Source organism: Panulirus ornatus, chromosome 40 (genome assembly GCF_036320965.1).
Source record: "Panulirus ornatus isolate Po-2019 chromosome 40, ASM3632096v1, whole genome shotgun sequence".
Classification (NCBI taxonomy): domain Eukaryota; kingdom Metazoa; phylum Arthropoda; class Malacostraca; order Decapoda; family Palinuridae; genus Panulirus; species Panulirus ornatus.
Genome location: NC_092263.1, coordinates 5,833,494 through 5,847,202, shown reverse-complemented (window position 1 = coordinate 5,847,202; position 13,709 = coordinate 5,833,494).

Here is a 13,709-nt window from a genome sequence, read left to right as displayed (position 1 = left end):
TTCTCTTTAGCGATAATATGTAATCTTAAAAACAAATATTCTTCATTTTCATATCATAGAAAAAGAAAAATGATTGATTTCTTAAGAGCTAGAATGATCGAAAAGAAAATTTCCCTGAAAAATTCCCTGCCATTTTCTGTCACTACTCGTAACGGAAGATCTAAAAAACGAGCATTCTTTTTTTTTACATCGTTTAATGGTGTTTACAGAGCTGTATTGAAATGTATTTAGAAAGAATAATTTTTTCTCTAGAGATTTCCTTACCTCATTCTCTTTCTGTTTAGCGGTGATAGATAATCTTAAAAGGAAAGATTTGTTATTTTCATATCGTAGAAATACGATTCCTTATGTTTTAAGAGCTGTATTGATCGAAAAATAAAATTTCCCTGAAAAATTCCCTGCCCTGTTTTGTCATCACTCGTAACAGATCTTAAAAACGAACATTCTCCATTTGAAATCTATTTACAATATATATTTTTTCCCTAAAGAATTCTGTACCTCTTTTTCTTTCTCTTTAGCGATAATAGATAATCTTAAAAACAAATATTCATCATTTACATATAGAAAAACGATTGATGTTTTAAAAGATCGAAAAAAAAAATTTCCCTGAAAAATTCCCTGCCATTTTCTGTCACGATTCGGAACGGAAGATCTTCAAAACGAGCATTCTCCTTTTCTACATCGTTTAATGGTGTTTACAAAGCTGTAATGAAATATATTTAGAGAGAATTATTTTTTCCCTAAAGGTTTCCTTACCTCATTTTCTTTCTTTTTAGCGGTGATAGATAATCTTAAAAGGAAACATTCTTCATTCTTATATCTTAGAAATACGATTCCTTATGTTTTAAGAGCTGTATTGATCGAAAAAAAGATTTCCCTGAAAAATTACCTGCCTTTTTTTGTCATCATTCGTATGAGATCTTTAAAACGAGCATTCTCCATTTTTATATCGTTTAATAGTACTAAAGAAGCTGGTTTGAAATCTATTTACATTATATATTTTATGCCAAAAGAACTCCCGTATCGGTAATAGTTAATCTTAAAAACAAATATTCTCATTTTCTTATCACATGAAAATGATTCCTCATGTTTTAAGAGCTGAAATGATCGAAAAATAAACTTCCCTGAAAAATTCCCTGCCATTTTTTGTCAAATCTTAAAAACGAACATATCGTTTGATAGTATTTAGAAAGCTGTATTGAAATCTATTTAGATTATATTTTATCCCTAAAGAATTTCCTACCTCTTTTTCTTTCTCTTTAGCGATAATAGGTAATCTTAGAAACAAATATTCTCCATTTTCATATCATAGAAAAACAATTTATGTTTTAAGAGCTGGAATGATCGAAAACAAAATTTCCCTGAAAAATTCCCTGCCAATTTCTGTCACGACTCGTAACGGAAGATCTTAGAAACGAGCATTCTCCTTTTTTACATCGTTTAATGGTGTTTACAAAGTTGTATTGAAATACATTTAGAGAATAATTTTTTCCCTAAAGATTTCCTTACCTCATTGTCTTTCTGTTTAGCGGTGATAGATAATCTTAAAAGGAAACATTTTTCATTTTCATATCCTAGAAACACGATTCCTTATGTTTTAAGAGCTGTATTGATCGAAAAATAAAATTTCCCTGAAAAATTCCCTGCATTGTTTTATCATCACTCGTAACAGATCTTAAAAACTAACATTCTCCATTTTTATATCGTTTAATAGTATTTAGAAAGCTGTATTGAAATCTATTTACGATATATATTTTATCCCTAAGGAATTCCCTTCCTCTTTTTCTTTCTCTTTAGTGGTAATTGATAATCTTAAAAAGAAATATTCTTCATTTTCATATCATAGAAAAACGAATAATATTTTAAGAGCTGGAATGAGCGGAAAAAAAATTTCCCTGAAAAATTCCCTGCCATTTTTTTGTCACTACTCGCAACGGAAGATCTTAGAAACGAGCAATCTCTTTTTTTACGTCGTGTGTACAAAGCTGTATTTAGAAAGAATAATTATTCCCTAAAGATTTCCTTACCTCATTTTCTTTCTGTTTAGAAGGCTGTTTTGAAACCTATTTAGATTATATATTTTATGCCAAAAGAATTTCCTGTCTCATTCTTTCGCTGTATCGGTAATAGATAATTTTAAAAACAAATATTCTCATTTTCTTATCACATAAAAACGATTCATGTTTGAAGAGCTACCATGATCGAAAAATAAAATTTTCCTGAAAAATTCCCTGCCATTTTTTGTCATTACTCGTAACAAATCTTAAAAACGAACATATCGTTTGATAGTATTTAGAAAGCTGAATTGAAATCAATTTAGATTATATTTTATCCCTAAAGAATTCCCTACCTCATTTTCTTTCTCTTTAGCGATAATATATAATCTTAAAAACAAATATTCTTCATTTTCATATCATAGAAAAAGAAAAATGATTGATTTCTTAAGAGCTAGAATGATCGAAAAGAAAATTTCCCTGAAAAATTCCCTGCCATTTTCTGTCACTACTCGTAACGGAAGATCTAAAAAACGAGCATTCTTTTTTTTTACATCGTTTAATGGTGTTTACAGAGCTGTATTGAAATGTATTTAGAAAGAATAATTTTTTCTCTAGAGATTTCCTTACCTCATTCTCTTTCTGTTTAGCGGTGATAGATAATCTTAAAAGGAAACATTTTTTATTTTCATATCGTAGAAATACGATTCCTTATGTTTTAAGAGCTGTATTGATCGAAAAATAAAATTTCCCTGAAAAATTCCCTGCCCTGTTTTGTCATCACTCGTAACAGATCTTAAAAACGAACATTCTCCATTTGAAATCTATTTACAATATATATTTTTTCCCTAAAGAATTCTGTACCTCTTTTTCTTTCTCTTTAGCGGTAATAGATAATCTTAAAAACAAATATTCATCATTTACATATAGAAAAACGATTGATGTTTTAAAAGATCGAAAAAAAAAATTTCCCTGAAAAATTCCCTGCCATTTTCTGTCACGATTCGGAACGGAAGATCTTCAAAACGAGCATTCTCCTTTTCTACATCGTTTAATGGTGTTTACAAAGCTGTAATGAAATATATTTAGAGAGAATTATTTTTTCCCTAAAGGTTTCCTTACCTCATTTTCTTTCTTTTTAGCGGTGATAGATAATCTTAAAAGGAAACATTCTTCATTCTTATATCTTAGAAATACGATTCCTTATGTTTTAAGAGCTGTATTGATCGAAAAAAAGATTTCCCTGAAAAATTACCTGCCTTTTTTTGTCATCATTCGTATGAGATCTTTAAAACGAGCATTCTCCATTTTTATATCGTTTAATAGTACTAAAGAAGCTGGTTTGAAATCTATTTACATTATATATTTTATGCCAAAAGAACTCCCGTATCGGTAATAGTTAATCTTAAAAACAAATATTCTCATTTTCTTATCACATGAAAATGATTCCTCATGTTTTAAGAGCTGAAATGATCGAAAAATAAACTTCCCTGAAAAATTCCCTGCCATTTTTTGTCAAATCTTAAAAACGAACATATCGTTTGATAGTATTTAGAAAGCTGTATTGAAATCTATTTAGATTATATTTTATCCCTAAAGAATTTCCTACCTCTTTTTCTTTCTCTTTAGCGATAATAGGTAATCTTAGAAACAAATATTCTCCATTTTCATATCATAGAAAAACAATTTATGTTTTAAGAGCTGGAATGATCGAAAACAAAATTTCCCTGAAAAATTCCCTGCCAATTTCTGTCACGACTCGTAACGGAAGATCTTAGAAACGAGCATTCTCCTTTTTTACATCGTTTAATGGTGTTTACAAAGTTGTATTGAAATACATTTAGAGAATAATTTTTTCCCTAAAGATTTCCTTACCTCATTGTCTTTCTGTTTAGCGGTGATAGATAATCTTAAAAGGAAACATTTTTCATTTTCATATCCTAGAAACACGATTCCTTATGTTTTAAGAGCTGTATTGATCGAAAAATAAAATTTCCCTGAAAATTTCCCTGCATTGTTTTATCATCACTCGTAACAGATCTTAAAAACTAACATTCTCCATTTTTATATCGTTTAATAGTATTTAGAAAGCTGTATTGAAATCTATTTACGATATATATTTTATCCCTAAGGAATTCCCTTCCTCTTTCTCCTTCTCTTTAGTGGTAATTGATAATCTTAAAAAGAAATATTCTTCATTTTCATATCATAGAAAAACGAATAATATTTTAAGAGCTGGAATGAGCGGAAAAAAAATTTCCCTGAAAAATTCCCTGCCATTTTTTTGTCACTACTCGCAACGGAAGATCTTAGAAACGAGCAATCTCTTTTTTTACGTCGTGTGTACAAAGCTGTATTTAGAAAGAATAATTATTCCCTAAAGATTTCCTTACCTCATTTTCTTTCTGTTTAGAAGGCTGTTTTGAAACCTATTTAGATTATATTTTATGCCAAAAGAATTTCCTGTCTCATTCTTTCGCTGTATCGGTAATAGATAATTTTAAAAACAAATATTCTCATTTTCTTATCACATAAAAACGATTCATGTTTGAAGAGCTACCATGATCGAAAAATAAAATTTTCCTGAAAAATTCCCTGCCATTTTTTGTCATTACTCGTAACAAATCTTAAAAACGAACATATCGTTTGATAGTATTTAGAAAGCTGAATTGAAATCAATTTAGATTATATTTTATCCCTAAAGAAATCCCTACCTCATTTTCTTTCTCTTTAGCGATAATATATAATCTTAAAAACAAATATTCTTCATTTTCATATCATAGAAAAAGAAAAATGATTGATTTCTTAAGAGCTAGAATGATCGAAAAGAAAATTTCCCTGAAAAATTCCCTGCCATTTTCTGTCACTACTCGTAACGGAAGATCTAAAAAACAAGCATTCCTTTTTTTTTACATCGTTTAATGGTGTTTACAGAGCTGTATTGAAATGTATTTAGAAAGAATAATTTTTTCTCTAGAGATTTCCTTACCTCATTCTCTTTCTGTTTAGCGGTGATAGATAATCTTAAAAGGAAACATTTTTTATTTTCATATCGTAGAAATACGATTCCTTATGTTTTAAGAGCTGTATTGATCGAAAAATAAAATTTCCCTGAAAAATTCCCTGCCCTGTTTTGTCATCACTCGTAACAGATCTTAAAAACGAACATTCTCCATTTGAAATCTATTTACAATATATATTTTTTCCCTAAAGAATCCTGTACCTCTTTTTCTTTCTCTTTAGCGATAATAGATAATCTTAAAAACAAATATTCATCATTTACATATAGAAAAACGATTGATGTTTTAAAAGATCGAAAAAAAAAATTTCCCTGAAAAATTCCCTGCCATTTTCTGTCACGATTCGGAACGGAAGATCTTCAAAACGAGCATTCTCCTTTTCTACATCGTTTAATGGTGTTTACAAAGCTGTAATGAAATATATTTAGAGAGAATTATTTTTTCCCTAAAGGTTTCCTTACCTCATTTTCTTTCTTTTTAGCGGTGATAGATAATCTTAAAAGGAAACATTCTTCATTCTTATATCTTAGAAATACGATTCCTTATGTTTTAAGAGCTGTATTGATCGAAAAAAAGATTTCCCTGAAAAATTACCTGCCTTTTTTTGTCATCATTCGTATGAGATCTTTAGAACGAGCATTCTCCATTTTTATATCGTTTAATAGTACTAAAGAAGCTGGTTTGAAATCTATTTACATTATATATTTTATGCCAAAAGAACTCCCGTATCGGTAATAGTTAATCTTAAAAACAAATATTCTCATTTTCTTATCACATGAAAATGATTCCTCATGTTTTAAGAGCTGAAATGATCGAAAAATAAACTTCCCTGAAAAATTCCCTGCCATTTTTTGTCAAATCTTAAAAACGAACATATCGTTTGATAGTATTTAGAAAGCTGTATTGAAATCTATTTAGATTATATTTTATCCCTAAAGAATTTCCTACCTCTTTTTCTTTCTCTTTAGCGATAATAGGTAATCTTAGAAACAAATATTCTCCATTTTCATATCATAGAAAAACAATTTATGTTTTAAGAGCTGGAATGATCGAAAACAAAATTTCCCTGAAAAATTCCCTGCCAATTTCTGTCACGACTCGTAACGGAAGATCTTAGAAACGAGCATTCTCCTTTTTTACATCGTTTAATGGTGTTTACAAAGTTGTATTGAAATACATTTAGAGAATAATTTTTTCCCTAAAGATTTCCTTACCTCATTGTCTTTCTGTTTAGCGGTGATAGATAATCTTAAAAGGAAACATTTTTCATTTTCATATCCTAGAAACACGATTCCTTATGTTTTAAGAGCTGTATTGATCGAAAAATAAAATTTCCCTGAAAAATTCCCTGCATTGTTTTATCATCACTCGTAACAGATCTTAAAAACTAACATTCTCCATTTTTATATCGTTTAATAGTATTTAGAAAGCTGTATTGAAATCTATTTACGATATATATTTTATCCCTAAGGAATTCCCTTCCTCTTTTTCTTTCTCTTTAGTGGTAATTGATAATCTTAAAAAGAAATATTCTTCATTTTCATATCATAGAAAAACGAATAATATTTTAAGAGCTGGAATGAGCGGAAAAAAAATTTCCCTGAAAAATTCCCTGCCATTTTTTTGTCACTACTCGCAACGGAAGATCTTAGAAACGAGCAATCTCTTTTTTTACGTCGTGTGTACAAAGCTGTATTTAGAAAGAATAATTATTCCCTAAAGATTTCCTTACCTCATTTTCTTTCTGTTTAGAAGGCTGTTTTGAAACCTATTTAGATTATATATTTTATGCCAAAAGAATTTCCTGTCTCATTCTTTCGCTGTATCGGTAATAGATAATTTTAAAAACAAATATTCTCATTTTCTTATCACATAAAAACGATTCATGTTTGAAGAGCTACCATGATCGAAAAATAAAATTTTCCTGAAAAATTCCCTGCCATTTTTTGTCATTACTCGTAACAAATCTTAAAAACGAACATATCGTTTGATAGTATTTAGAAAGCTGAATTGAAATCAATTTAGATTATATTTTATCCCTAAAGAATTCCCTACCTCATTTTCTTTCTCTTTAGCGATAATATATAATCTTAAAAACAAATATTCTTCATTTTCATATCATAGAAAAAGAAAAATGATTGATTTCTTAAGAGCTAGAATGATCGAAAAGATAATTTCCCTGAAAAATTCCCTGCCATTTTCTGTCACTACTCGTAACGGAAGATCTAAAAAACGAGCATTCTTTTTTTTTACATCGTTTAATGGTGTTTACAGAGCTGTATTGAAATGTATTTAGAAAGAATAATTTTTTCTCTAGAGATTTCCTTACCTCATTCTCTTTCTGTTTAGCGGTGATAGATAATCTTAAAAGGAAACATTTTTTATTTTCATATCGTAGAAATACGATTCCTTATGTTTTAAGAGCTGTATTGATCGAAAAATAAAATTTCCCTGAAAAATTCCCTGCCCTGTTTTGTCATCACTCGTAACAGATCTTAAAAACGAACATTCTCCATTTGAAATCTATTTACAATATATATTTTTTCCCTAAAGAATTCTGTACCTCTTTTTCTTTCTCTTTAGCGGTAATAGATAATCTTAAAAACAAATATTCATCATTTACATATAGAAAAACGATTGATGTTTTAAAAGATCGAAAAAAAAAATTTCCCTGAAAAATTCCCTGCCATTTTCTGTCACGATTCGGAACGGAAGATCTTCAAAACGAGCATTCTCCTTTTCTACATCGTTTAATGGTGTTTACAAAGCTGTAATGAAATATATTTAGAGAGAATTATTTTTTCCCTAAAGGTTTCCTTACCTCATTTTCTTTCTTTTTAGCGGTGATAGATAATCTTAAAAGGAAACATTCTTCATTCTTATATCTTAGAAATACGATTCCTTATGTTTTAAGAGCTGTATTGATCGAAAAAAAGATTTCCCTGAAAAATTACCTGCCTTTTTTTGTCATCATTCGTATGAGATCTTTAAAACGAGCATTCTCCATTTTTATATCGTTTAATAGTACTAAAGAAGCTGGTTTGAAATCTATTTACATTATATATTTTATGCCAAAAGAACTCCCGTATCGGTAATAGTTAATCTTAAAAACAAATATTCTCATTTTCTTATCACATGAAAATGATTCCTCATGTTTTAAGAGCTGAAATGATCGAAAAATAAACTTCCCTGAAAAATTCCCTGCCATTTTTTGTCAAATCTTAAAAACGAACATATCGTTTGATAGTATTTAGAAAGCTGTATTGAAATCTATTTAGATTTTCTTACCGAAACCATAGCTCCCTTTCCACATCCAGGCCCCACACAACTTTCCATGGTTTACTCCAGACGCTTCACATGCTCTGGTTCAATCCATTGACAGCACGTCGACCCCGGTATACCATATCGTTTCAATTCACTCTATTCCTTGCACGCCTTACACCCTCCTGCATGTTCAGGCCCCGATCATCTTTCCACCTCCAATTTGGTCTCCCACTTCTCTTTCCCTCCACCTCTGACACATATATCCTCTTGGTCAATTTGTCCTCACTCATTCTCTCCATGTGTTGGCGCCAGGGGTTGGAATGATGTTGACACTGACAGCGTATGGGTTTGTTTACCTGAGCTGTGCAGCGGCGCATAAAATTTTGCCATGTTTACCGTAGCATTTAATCCATTGTGGACACGTCAGTCTTGAAGATGCCTTATTGAATGTATAAGATCCCATCGTTGTTTGGAAGAGATCATATTTACTCAGCGAAGTAAATAAACTCAGTACACCACGAGACTCGAGCTGTTTAATAGCCCCCATGTGTTGCTCCGCCTCGCGAGTTTTTTTTTTTTTTTCACCGGTTTCTCCTATGGGACTTGTGTGGGATGAACAAGTGGTGCCTAGACCCGGGAGCAGCCTTTACGTGCTCAAGCGAGCTGAACTTCTGTATACGTGCAGCAAGCTGTGGTGATTACTCGTGATGGCGGAGAAGGAGCAACTTGAAAGAGGATGGGCGGCTGCTCGAGGATGGTGTACGAGAGCCTCCAAGGCTTTGCGGACTTTGCTTGAACTGCCAACTGTGTCCAGGGTGCAGCTGGAAGACGCTATAGCGGATTTAGATAAGCGTCTAGACACCTTGGACCGAGTTCAAGCGGAATATGAACTGACAATAAGTGACCCTGAGTTGTTGGAAGCAGACCTGGACAAAGCAGATAGTTTACGCAGTGGTGTTAGGGCTGTTCGGGTGCAGGCTGGCGAACTTTTGGCGAAACTGGATAAGACTGCCATCCAAAAAGGGTCGGGAAGTAGGGAAGATAAGTCTGCAAGTGCAAGCGCAGTATCTACTAGTGCCAGTGTGAACCTTCCACGGCTCGACTTGCCGAAGTTTAGTGGTGAACTAACCCAGTGGCAGTCATTCTGGGATTTGTTCGTGGCCATGGTAGACGACTCTACTCTACCAGCCATCAGCAAGTTCACCTATCTGCAGGCCTTATTGGAAGGTGAGGCCAAGTCTGTCATCCAAGGCTTGTCACTTACTGCAGTTAATTATGCTGTGGCCTGTAATCTGTTGAAGGAGCGGTATGGGAAGCCAGAGAGGATTATCTTCGCCCACATTCAAGCTCTTCTTGGCTTGAGCCTGCCGTTCAAGCCTCAAGGATCTACGACTTAGGTGTTCGCCTTGAGGAAGCTGCATGATGACCTCCTGATCCACATCAGGAGTTTGGAGGCACTGGGGGTAAGTGGTAGTGAGTTTGGCCTCTTCCTCACCCCAGTGATTTTGTCTCGTCTGCCGAGCGACATCCGTTTGGAGTGGTCGAGGGAAGGATCGGGCCACGAAAGGGATCTCGCATGGCTGCTGGATTTTCTTAGGAAGGAGATTGAGCGCCGTGAACGCTCAGACTCCTTTAAGGACGTGACTACTGCTGCAGGGACAGACGGCCGCAGTGTGAGGGAGTCTGAGAGAAGAAAGAAGTCTCCTAGTTCTGCATTTGCTCTTCAGACAGTCTCAGAGACATATTCAGGTGGGTGTGGATTTTGTAATAAGTCCCATTCCAGCGAAAAGTGCTTTAAAGTTATCAAACTTCCACGTGCAGAATGACTGGAAAATATTCGTTCTGCTGAGCTGTATTTTAAGTGCTTTAAAAGGGGGCACGTAGCTAGAGGTTGCAAGGCAAAGTGCACTAAGTGTAAAGGCAACCATAATGTCCTTCTCTGCTCAAAGGATAATGTTTCACCTAAGGGCAGGGCTGTTAGTCAGCCGGCCAAGGAGAGTGAAGGGGAAACGGGAGATACCAATGTTATGCCTGGTGGTCTAGTTAGTGTTTCTCATTCTTCACAGTTTAAACAAAGGTGTTGTGTCTTGCCGACAGCAAAAGTTAAAGTGTATGGAAGGCATGGCAAGTACAGTGAAGCTACCTTGTTGTTCGACTCTGGGGCAGATCGATCCTATGTGTCGAGTGAATTTGTAAGGGAGGTTAGGCCTACGTGGGTATCTTCTGAACAGATGTCCTATTCTGCCTTTGGGGGAAGTAAGAGTTCTAGATCTACCCAGTGTAATATTTATGACCTGAATTTAGTGGATGTTAGTAATGAAGTAGTGTGTTTACTTGCAGCTGAAGTGCCCACAATATGTGCTCCATTATTACGTCCTTGTGTTCTAGCTGAAACCCTACTGCCCTTTAAGTCTGTGCAGTTAGCAGATGAGTATGAGCGGGACAGGAAGGTAAATGTTGACATTTTGATAGGACTCGATGCCTATTGGAAATTTGTAATCCCCAACAAGAATTTGCAGGTTGAGGGACTAGTGGCTCAAGAGACGGTGTTTGGTTGGATCCTGTCTGGGATTTGTGCTTCGGCATCCAAGGGAAATGTTAAGTTGTATCACATGTAATGCATTAACAATTTCAATGAGAATGAGTTACATAAGTTTTGGGATTTAGAGTCAGTGGGAATTTGTAACAAAGAAGTATATCCTGATGTTAGCAACCATCCTGTGTTAAAATCCTTTTCAGAGACAGTTAAGTTTAAGGATGATAGATATGAGGTTGCTCTTCCCTGGAAATCAGAGCATAAGTGTAGCCTCCAAAATAATGAAAGGCTTGCAAGGAAAAGGTTGTTATGTTTGACGCATAAATTTAAATCCAATCCTAAGCTTCAGGAGGAGTATGATGCCGTATTTGAGGGTTACGAACGGGAAGGCATCATTGAAGAGGTACCTGAGGGTGAGATAAACAGCCCAAACCCCACATTCTACCTTCCTCATCATCCTGTCGTCAGGGAAGTCAGCACCACAAGTAAAGTAAGACCAGTCTTTGACGCATCTGCTGTGAACTATAATGGAGTCTCATTAAATCACTGTATTGAGGTGGGTCCCCCTCTTAACCCACAGTTGGTAGAGGTACTTATGAGGTTCAGAAGGTGGAAGGTTGCCTTAACTGGTGATAGCACTAAAGCTTTCCTCCAGATTAATGTAAGGAAAGAAGACAGGGACGTGCATAGATTTCTTTGGGACTATAATGGTAACATTCGGATAATGAGATTTACTAGAGTTCCATTTGGCAATAAAAGTAGTCCATTTCTGTTGAACGCAACTGTTAAACATCATCTTAAAAGCTTTCCTGATTCTGAAGTTATTGCAGAGCTAAAGGATAACCTATACGTGGATGACTGGTTGTCAGGAGCTGACAGTGCAGAGGAAGCCTTTGCTAAGTTTGATGAGGCACGGTCAGTTCTATCCAAGGCCAGTATGACACTTTCAAAGTGGAGCTCGAACTGCAATGCCTTAAAAGACAGAGTTAATGACTACTTAAAGCCCAGCAAGCATGCAGAGACAGAGATTCTTGGTTTACAGTGGTATTTGACTAGAGATAGTTTTTCATTTGATTGTTTAGAATTGAAGGATCTTGAGGTAGCATCCACAAAGAGAGCAGTTCTCAGTGTCATCAGTAAATTATTTGATCCTCTTGGCCTTCTATGCCCAGTAATCATGATGGCAAAAATTATGTTCCAAGATATTTGGAGACTTGGACTTTCTTGGGATGAGATCTTGCCTACAGAATTGCAACACCGGTTTCAGAAGTGGGTTCAAAATATAAAAGTTCTTAACACATGGCAAGTTAATCGTTGTTACTTTCCAGAACTTGTATGGAACAAGCTACAAAATGTAGAACTGCATGCCTTTGGAGATGCTTCCGAGAAGGTGTATGGTGCCTGTGTATACTTGAGAGTTCCTGATAATGACGGGTCATTTAAGGTAATCTTAGTTCTAGCCAAAGGAAGGGTAGCACCTATCAAGAAATTGTCGGTGCCGAGGTTGGAACAAATGGGTGCTCTTTGTGTGCTAGGCTATCTGTATTTGTGAAGACTTCCCTACACTCAATTGACGTACAAATGTACTGCTGGACTGATTCTAAAGTAGCATTGTCATGGATAAAGGGAGACCCTTATAGATGGAAGACCTTTGTAGCGAATAGAGTAACTGAGATTCAGAGTTTAATCCCCCCAGTTCAGTGGAAGCATATTCCTGGTAAAGATAATCCAGCAGACCTTATTTCCAGAGGTGCCTTTGCTGAAGACTTAATTTCCTGTACCTCGTGGCTGAATGGTCCTGCTTGGCTCTCTGAACACTTTACTTTGCAACAGGATGAGGTACCAGCAGCACTGCCCATTGTAGAGGAGATATTCCCTGACAGCCCAGTGACATGCTTAGTGTACGAGCATCCATCAGTAGGGATTGACTACGCCCGCTGGGGTCATTTTACAAAAGCTATTAAGTGTGTAGCTTGGGTAATAAGGTTTGTGAACAATTGTAAACCTCATGCTGTTAAATGTTTTGGGCCCTTGTCTTATACAGAGTTAGATCAAGCTAAGACAAAGTTAATAATTTGTGTTCAGAGAGAAAGGTACAGCCAAGAGATCAATGCCTTAATGCTTGGAAAGTCACTCCCTAAGAGTTCTGACATTAGGAAATTCAATCCTTTTATGGATGAAAATGGCCTTTTGAGAAGCAAGAGTCGGCTGGACCAGGCTGAATTAAGTTATGAATGCAAGTATCCTATGATTATTCCAGCAGGTCACATTGCCAAGCTGTTAGTTAGTTTCCAACATGTATTTCTGAAACACGCTGGTGTTTCCACTTTAATTTCAACATTAAGATCTTGTTACTTAATTGTCGGATTAAGAAAGCTTGCTAAGGTAGTCTGTAGAGAGTGTATGACTTGTCGTAGACATCACTCGCAAGCTTGCCGTCAGCCTGTAGCTCCTCTCCCAGGACTAAGAATTATCTCTGCTCCTCCTTTCACTGTGACAGGTGTAGATTATGCTGGACCACTGTTTTGTGTTGATTTTCCGTGCAAGAAGCTGTACATTTTGTTATTCACTTGTGGAGTTGTCCGTGCAGTACACTTAGAGTTGACTAACTCTGTCTTATGATGATTGCTTACTTGCCTTTCGTAGGTTTTCTGCCAGTAGAGGCCTTCCATCAGTTATTTACTCTGACAATGCCAAGACTTTTATTAGTATGTCTAAACAAATGCATCAGTTCTTTGGCACCCTTGTTCCCCAGTGGAAGTTTGTTGTACCCCATGCTCCATGGTGGGGAGGTTGGTGGGAAAGATTAGTCCGATCTGTTAAATTAGCTCTGAGAAAGACTCTAGGTATAAAATTTTAACAAGATGTGAGCTAGAGACTACCTTACATGAAATT